This window comes from Ceratosolen solmsi, unplaced genomic scaffold (genome assembly GCF_000503995.2).
Source record: "Ceratosolen solmsi marchali unplaced genomic scaffold, CerSol_1.0 scaffold10, whole genome shotgun sequence".
In the NCBI taxonomy this organism is placed as follows: Eukaryota; Metazoa; Arthropoda; class Insecta; order Hymenoptera; family Agaonidae; genus Ceratosolen; species Ceratosolen solmsi.
In genome coordinates this window covers 9,504,246-9,513,712 of record NW_011948412.1, presented here as the reverse complement: position 1 = coordinate 9,513,712, position 9,467 = coordinate 9,504,246, and positions in this window count along the sequence as shown.

The following is a 9,467-nucleotide window of genomic DNA, read 5'->3' as shown; positions in this document are numbered from 1 at the left end:
ATTTTGTTTCCTATTCATTTCGCCATAGTAGAGTTAAGCTAATAGATGAATTTGTACAGCCACGGGGGTATAGAATTTCACACGCTAATTAATCTTTAGTGCGGTTCATTAAAACACAGTATTCATTTCATAGAATATTTTGGACTTTAATCTTTAATATTCGTATCGCTGGCTCATTAATTTCTAAAGCATTAAGCGTCAAAGTATATTATGTCGAAAAGAGTGTTGGCGAAAACCTTGAATTTTGGAGAAAAAAAAGAAAAAGACATCAATATTTTTATGTTGAAAGTTCGGTATAAGTAAGGGTGTTGGCAGAGACTTGATAGGTAACGTGACAAGTAAAGTAAATTGAGAACAAAATATATACATAATATTTTGACAAAGTATAACATATTCTTTAGATACTTTGGGACTCGAGCTTCTAACTCTCTGCTGATCTCTCTGAAAATACTATATTTGTTTGCAAAGAGAAGAAGCCGTTTAACTGTCGGACAAATAAGTATTCCTGACTGATAGATACAACAATGTGATCGTATTAAAAAATCTCTACATTTATTTCATATGTCCGTTATGTGTGTTAATGCGAATAAAATCGCCGCACGATCATCCCTTCAAGAAATCTGTCAGCACATAAAATTGCTTATACGCATGTTCCGATAGCGATAAAATTTAATTCATAACCCGACAAAATACTTCGTCATATTATTTTGATTATAAACAACGAGCTTACAAAAAAAATATTGCATTATTATTTATCTACGCGTACATCTGTTATTATTATTGTTGTCGTTGTTGTTGTTGTTGTCGTCGTCGTCGTCGTCGTTGTTGTTGTTGTTGTTGTTGTTATTATTTTATTTTATTTTTTTTTGCTTGCGTATAGCGAATGTACATTATACAGATAGAGAAAAGAAAACTCAACTCAAATTGTGTCAATCGAGAATAAAATATGAGTATGAAATTTTCAACTCTGATATATTTCATCAGAGTACAATTTAGGAAATAATACACCAGGAAAGATGTTTAACATTAAACTATTAAAAATAATTACAATACAATTTCTCATTAATATAATATAATAATTAAATTAACATATCCTTTCGTATGAATTATTATCATTAATTAATGTTATCATTATGTATCTTATGACTAATTGTTAAATATTGAAGTTAATTTTTTTTAAATATTAAATAATTTTTACAACTAACGTCAACTATTTTACAACTAACGTACATAACTTTTACTACTTCGTATCTACAAACTGAATTAACAAATACATATTTAAATAGACCATGATATATTAAATTTATATAAATGGCTATAATTTGTATTTAAACAATTTTATATCCTGTAAAATCAACTATAATGAACTATTGATCTTTAAAAAATAATTCATTTTAATACAAATTTTTCGGGCAACACATTCTATAATATTCAAATTAAATAAGTATAATTAAATTATGCAAGTTTAATTATCTTAAAACGATATGGATATTTTAATTGATTTTTTTTTTTTTTTTTTAAATAAGCGTGTAGAACCTCAAGCCTAAAACCTATATGCTCATCACAGTTAGACATTAAATTATAAAGTCTTTTAATTAATATTTCTGAAAATGCCGTTAAATAATTGCATGAAAGGTATTATTGCAGATTTATTATAAGATTAAAAGTGTTAAAATAATATCTAAAAAGCAATTTTATCGATCTCCTCCTGGGAATAATTTATATTCATACTTTTCGTGTTATATTACAAGAACTTTAATTACGATCAAACTCACAATGTCCCTGCAAGAAGCTAGAAGACGAAAAAAAATGAAAAATAGAAAGTTTAGTAAATTATTCAGATAATTTCTGAACAAGTATTAATATTATATACATATTAACGGATTCTATTAATACGAAGCAAATATTAGGAGTAAAAGGTGAATGGAAAAAAAAATGAAATAAAGATAATATTAGAAAATTATTTCAAAAATTTGTGATAAAAATATCTGAAATTTCATTAAAAGTAAATTCATTATGTTTAAAGCGTATATGTTGTTTCAAATTTCTGAACAATTTCTTTATAATCAGTTATTTTAAATTCCTTCATCTTTACAATATATCAACTAGATATCCTTACAATATGTGATAAAAATTATTTTAAAAAATGTTCCAACCTCAATATTAAAAAAAAAAAAAAAAAAAAAAATAACCAATTGAAGTCTAATCTACAAGCCTTTTATCAATAAATGAACAACTTATGGGAATCATTAAAACTTAATACAATTTTGCAGTGAAAGATAGTTTTTTTTCTTCTAGATTGTGTAACATAGGTGTCGCAAGAAATAATCTAGAAAGAAAGCGAGAGAAAAACTAAAAAGAGACAAAGAGATATTGATAGTAGATTTGATATATAGAATCGTCGTTTCCTCCTACTTTATTTTCTCAACTTGAGTGAACTTGAAAAAAGTAGACAGTAGAACATTAGTTTCATAGAAAATCAATTTTATAACCTTATTCTTTTTTTTTTTTTTTTTTTTTTTTTTTTTTTTAACTTTCCTTTTATCTTCATTAATACTTTCTACAAAATATACTAAAAAAAAAGAGACTATAATTACAAATTTTTGGAAGGTCAAACTTGTCACTATATTTTGTGTTCAAGTAATGCATAGTAATTTAGTGTCAGAGCATGGCTTCTTAAAATTCAATAATCCTTTTATGATCTTAATTTTTCAAAAATAGCTTTTCAAAGAAACTCTCCGAACGTTACTATTATTATTATTATTATTATTATTATTATTATTATTATTATTGTTATTGTTGTTGTTGTTGTTGTTGTTGTTGTTTTTTTTTTATTACCATATTAGTTCAAATGAAAAATTGAACGTAAATAGGATTAAACGTTTTCCTTCCACATTTTCAATTTAACAATTCATTAATTGCAGGTTGATTTATATAAACATAATCATACTACTCGATTCCGTTTTAACAATAGTTATTTAATTTTTAATAAAATGATACATTAAAGGAACAATGCGATTCAAACTGTAATCCTAGAATTTTAAATAAATATTACGTATAAACATATACACTGTGACCATTAAAATTCTTATATCCTTACGTATAAGTATATTATTATGATATAAAATATACATTTTATGTATTCACTATATTTACATATAATGTTAAGAATAATAATTATAATAAAAAAAATGTTTTATCTATGCTCTCATAATTTTTTATGATTCAATCCGTTTGATTAAATTGAAATTGTGTATTATCGTCAAAAAAAAAAAAAAAATAATGAAAAGAAGAAAATTGTTTATTATTACTTGGTTTATTATTATTATTAAACTTTCAGAATGTCGCATATATACTGATGTTTAACAAAAATTCCTATTACTTTAAGTTGAAATAATTTGTTATTTTATGAAATGTTATAAATGATTTCTATCTACACTTACCTCTTAAATATTATTCAGATTTAATTGTCATAATGAAAATAAAAAATTACATTAAAATTTACTATTTATACTGCAATAATATAATAATGAAATGATAAAGCCTTTTTGAAAAAATTCATGAAAAATTAGAATTAACTTTACTTAGCTTTTTTTTTTTTTTTTTTTTTTTTGGAATAACATGGTCCGAAGCAACAAAATAGGTAGATAATGAGCTTTGGAAAAATTGTATAAAAAAATCTTGGAAATTAAACTCACCTTCGGACTATAATTACGAATGCGCATAAGTACTAAATAAATATTTTTCAAAAATATATTTTGTAGTAAATTACATTTTGACATTTTTATTTATCTCGAATATTAACCATAGAATAGAATAGTATATATAATACTTTCTGGCATGGGATTTTTTGATCGTTAACTATAAAATGGTTGAGAGATAGAATTAGAAAAAGTGTTAAAAAGAAAGTAATATTCCTTTTTTTAATGGAAGTCCCGTATGTGTATATCAATTTGGAAATTTAGTAGTATATTCCATTTTAATGTAGCTGCATATCTGCTATCATATATTATCAAAATATTAAATAAAAACTGGTTTTTTACTCATAAAATAATCCGTTATAACATGGACTGTAATACCAAAATAAATAAATAAATTTAAAAGACAATATCTGTTGTAACAGTTCTGCTTTATTTGGCAATTTAAAATGCAAATACTTCCTTTAAAAGTTCATGATATTTTTTATCTATTATAATATGGTGAAACTTTCCCATGTGAAGTCCCATGCGGAGTAACTCTATTGAGACGCCGATAAGGATGAAGCAAATGAAAAGGAAAGAAAGGTAAGATGATCGAAGAAGGAATAAAATAGCTGGCGATAGTAATATAGAAAATCTGAGAGAAACCATAATCATAGATATGGCTGTTTGATATTTTTTTTTTATTTCGCGGGGTTCGTTGATTGAACATTATAATGGCCACAGGAAGTGGATGTGAAACGTCTGTTTACCGACGATCTAATATCACCAGCAAAGAATCTAACCCAATTTACTTTCACCGAGGTCCTCCTGCCCTATTTGCGAGTGGCTAAAGCAAATAGAGAATGGCAACAGCGCTCGACTGCAGAATCCGTCCATGCAGATTAATAGATGAGTTTTCTTTCTTAAGTGATAAATGCAGGAGCGAGTGTAATTCAGTTACACGATTACTTTGGAAAAACAAGCAGACTTTGGAGAAAGTCTCGGCTCACATTAGGGTCAGCGAATTAGCGCTTTTTCAAGTTCTGTAGCTCCGGTCGTTGGTAATCGAAAACATCCTTAAGTGATTTATGTCCAGGCGGCTCGTCTCGCTGAAATACTCAGATTCCGTAACAGTATTACTCGCGCTTGCATCATCTCCTTATTTATAAAGGCGAGCGTCCGCATCCGGAGCCATGGAATTAGCTGGCGACTTCTACATCGTATTCTGGCTTAACGAGTTGCGCGCGCCAGATGCGAGAATCCAGGCAGTCGGTTATAGAGATATAGACATCACAAGAGAGACAGACTGACGGAGAGAGGGAGAGAGAAAGAGAGAGAGAGAGAGAGAGAGAGAGAGAGAGAGAGAATGAGATATTGATGGAGCGCAGAGGTGGGGAGAGAGTTTGTGCTCGGTGTTGTGCTAGATTGGAGCCGTGGAGCGTCGAGTTGTACAAGTTTTTCGTAAAACTTGGCCAATTCGATGCGCCCAGAAGCTTCGGTGGTTGTTTCATACAGCAACTTTCTCGTCCTTTTAGCCAAATAGCTTGAGAGGATCGAGGACAATGAAAGGTCTCTCGGTAATGTCCCTACCTTCCTCATACGTACGCCTGCATTAACATAGAAAACGATTTTTTACGTCGCGAATAGCTAGCGAGAAAAGCGATCCGATGGACCGTAGAATAGGCATTTTCATTTCGTTCCTCATCCTAAATGACTTTTATTTCGATTCTGCACACTCATCTTTAGACTGTTTAAATGCAGATAAATTTTCACGATATTTCATCAATGCACCCATTAAACACAATGCTTATGCTACATTTTTTCATTCGAGATGGCCATCCTTTCGCTGAATTTTTCCCTATTATTATTCTCAAAAATAAATTTACGCGCAAAAAGAATTATGACACTAGGACGACTGTTATTACGAGTCTCAATGTGGTCTTTGGATATTTAAGCTTCGTAACTAATTATACGAGCTCCATTGCGCCAGTATACACTTATATTATTACTTAACAAACATTAAGCGTCATCGCTTGCTCCGTAGATCACATACCACTCACTGCACACTAATTTTCCTCATTCCAGTTGTTTAGGAATTTCAGGACGAATGTATTATTCGCTTACGGGACAAGCTAATTAAATAGAGTTTGCATCTCCGGCCATTTGTAATTACTCCGTCAATCTTAAAGATGAATATACAGTGGTGCGAATGTAGGGAGATGGGGTGCGATTAAAAGGGATGGGGAGTGGAGTCTTTAATACCAGCCGTAGACCATCGCTTTAAGCGAGGAAAAAGTCAGATGGGAGGAAAATTGGCGTTTTCGAGCAACTCGAGTATAGATTCGATAGAATTTGCCGAGGAAATTGAGCTCTTAATTCGAAAACGTCTATGGAAATAACAGCGCGAGAGCACTGGGTAATTAAGTGTGACCCAAGGCCATTATGCTCGCATGCAGTCCTGATTACAGGGAGTACGCCAGTCAAAAAGCTGACCAGGATAGTACTCGAGCTTTGCTGGCTTCACTCTCGCACTCTGGCCTCTCTTCTATCCAACTCCCTTCTCCCACTCGTCCCAACCAACATCGCCACTCCCTGACCCACCATACTAACAGTTGTCAGTAGTTCTCTCTGGCAAAAAGCCTATTCATCAATTTACGATGGGACTTCTCACTCTAATTCCTGTTTACACGGATATATTACGAATGCTCGTCTGATCGAATGGTTCGGAGTTATTTTTAATAACAATTAAGGGCAACTTGCTAACATTTCATTTAGCTTCGATGATGAATCGATACATAAGAATGCATAAGCGAACAATGTGCCAACGAGCAAATATCATTGTAATGTAGTTTAAGAAATTAATGTAAAGAGAAAAGAAAAACACAAGGAAAGGAGATAATTTGTTATGACTCTTGATAGATTTATCATTGAAAACATATTAATAAAATTATTTTTTGAGCTTGAGAATTTACATTTTATGAAAAAATTTGATATTTATCGAGTATTTCTCTAATTTTAATATAAATTCGACAAACGCGAAACTTTTTAATAATGAATCTTTCTTTATTTCAATTGCGAACTCGCAATTCTTCAAACATTTATTTTTTCCAAATTCATAAATTGGCTTTAAAATTCTAAATTTTTATTTAAATCTAAATTAATGCATAGCAATTCTTTACAGCACGTGCAAACGTTACAAACAAAAAACGAGAATTTTTTTTTATCGAAACTATACTAATGCATCATGATAGATAGAGAAAGCGAATCGTACTTTTCCGTTTGTTAACTCCGTTATTGTTGGGTCAGTTGAATTTTTGCTGTAATTTTCATTATATTTATTTTTTTATTAAATGAATTATTCTAGTCTCGACTGATATAAATTTCCATTACATTCAGCGTTTCCTTTATATAAAAAAAAATTAATAATGTAAAGTAAAATAAATAATGGATGCGCACCTTGAATGATTATTAAAATTATTTCAATACAATGAGCATAATATTGAAATTTGATAAAAGTAGAGATAAAAAAATATATATTCCTCGAGTAAATTTGATGACTCTTCAAATCTATATACCTATGTATGTATACATATATATATATATATATATATGCGTGTGCATGTATTCGGTTGCGCGCGCACGTATGCAATATTATACCGAACGTTCTATCAAAGCATCTTTAGTTAATTACTGTACTATTATATCAGTGATAAAATGGAATCAAAACTTTAATTAATTTATAAAGGCCAAATGAAAAAATATGAAAATTATTTCAACAAGATATTAAATACATTAAATTAAAAAGAAACATTTAATTAAATTCTAGATAATTGGTATCATATTTATTACATATTCGGTCTGTTATGCTAAACTATTGTGTATCCAAAAAACTTGATTACAAAAAATTTCATTACATTTATACTTTCGTTGTATTTTGTATTTATAAATTTTTAAATTAGCAAATTCATTATTATACTTTATTACGAAAATTAACTATTCAATCATAATGCTTCAGTGTTGTGAAATTAAAATATAAATAAAGAGCAGCAAATCCATTAGTAAACAATCCTATTTTACAATTTACAATTCACAATCAAAATACCCTAGCAATAGCGTTGCCTACAAACTTCTGGTTCTCGATTCATTAAAAATCTCCTCCATATTTTTTGCGAAGTATGTAAATTTTTATTTAAAATACAACGAAGAGAAATGAGAGATTGCAAGCGCATTAATAGACGTATGCATTTTATGATTTTTCAAATCTCCATACTTCATGATTTGCACATCAGATGAGAATAAACCATATCGATTAACTTGATAAGTTCATTTATCATTTTCCGATTTCTAGGACTGTCAATTTCCATCGCTGTCTGGAGCAACGCCGCGAACTTTATGAATCTATTACTCTAATTCAATTTCCCATATGCTTCCATAATATGTTTGAGTACTAATTTCACACACGTATATATTATATATACGCGCGCGCCCACACAGACACACACGCACGCACGCACGCATGCACTCACTCACTCACTCGCACCATATATATATATATATATATATATATATATACACACAAATAGTTTTAATTGGTTGTAAGCATATCTGTAATAATTAAGTACGGGGGATATTTATATATTTATATGAAACTATTAAAAAAACCATATGTTTGATTGATAATCGTAAACTATTAATCTGCTTTCTATTTTATTCGTATTAACGATTGTCGAGGAATAATTGCAATGTAGACTCGTACAATTCATGTGATATCGTTGTTATTCACGAAATGATTCCATGTAGCTCTGGCTCTCTATGCAAATGTTCATTTATTTTCAGCGTCATAAAATGAAATGTATTTTTCAATTGGCGCAATGGAGACGCACAATTAAGTGCAAATATCCGCCCCTTTCCCTCTCGACTCCCCCCCCCCCTCCTCCTCCTCCTCCTCAATGTTTATATAAATATCAAACCAGCTCCGGTAATCTGACCTTTTTCCCTTAACGATCGGTCTGCCATTGCTGCGACTACGCAACAAACTATACAAATCACTAAACCGAAAGTAAATCCTCTGGGCAGCGACAAAAATGCTCGACCCATCCAATTTTCCAAGTGGAGAATCCGCAACGGTTAGCGGCGCACTCCACTGTTTCCATCACGTGCGCACTTGTAACGAGTAGCATTAATTACGCGATTTAAGCGTATTTTTCTTTTCTATTTTTCTTTTTCCTGTTTTGTATTTAACAATTGGTGCTCGGCAACGGAAAGTTAATCCCGCGGAACCAACGTATGGCGAGCATTGTGTAAAACTCTATTTAGGCCCGATATCCGCGGATTCGGCCGAGGCGCCCCGTGAATAAGTAGAGTACGGAATGCCGTGGCGGCTCGCAGTTCGTCGCTCCCCCGGGCATTTTTATATTTGGCGCGTTGATTAAAATCGCAGACTATTTAATGGAGTTATTCCGCGTCGGGCGTGGGAAAGGTGAGCGGTCGCGACGGTGCGCCCGAACCTCCGAGGAGGATCAATGTAAATTAACTTTCAAATACCGTGGATGAGCTTTTCGCCGGGTCGATGCCGCTTGTCGCCGGGACCGACCAACTGCTCAACTGTAATTCCGTTAAACGATCACGCGCGTCGCTTAATTTCGTTAAAATTACAATTTGGTCTCGGCCAGGCCCCTCCCCCTAACATTAGCCATGCAAATAGATGCTCGCCACGCTAGACAAATGAAAAACATTCGTCGATTTTCATCCCCCCCCCCCCCCCCCCCCCCCCCCCCCCCCACCCCC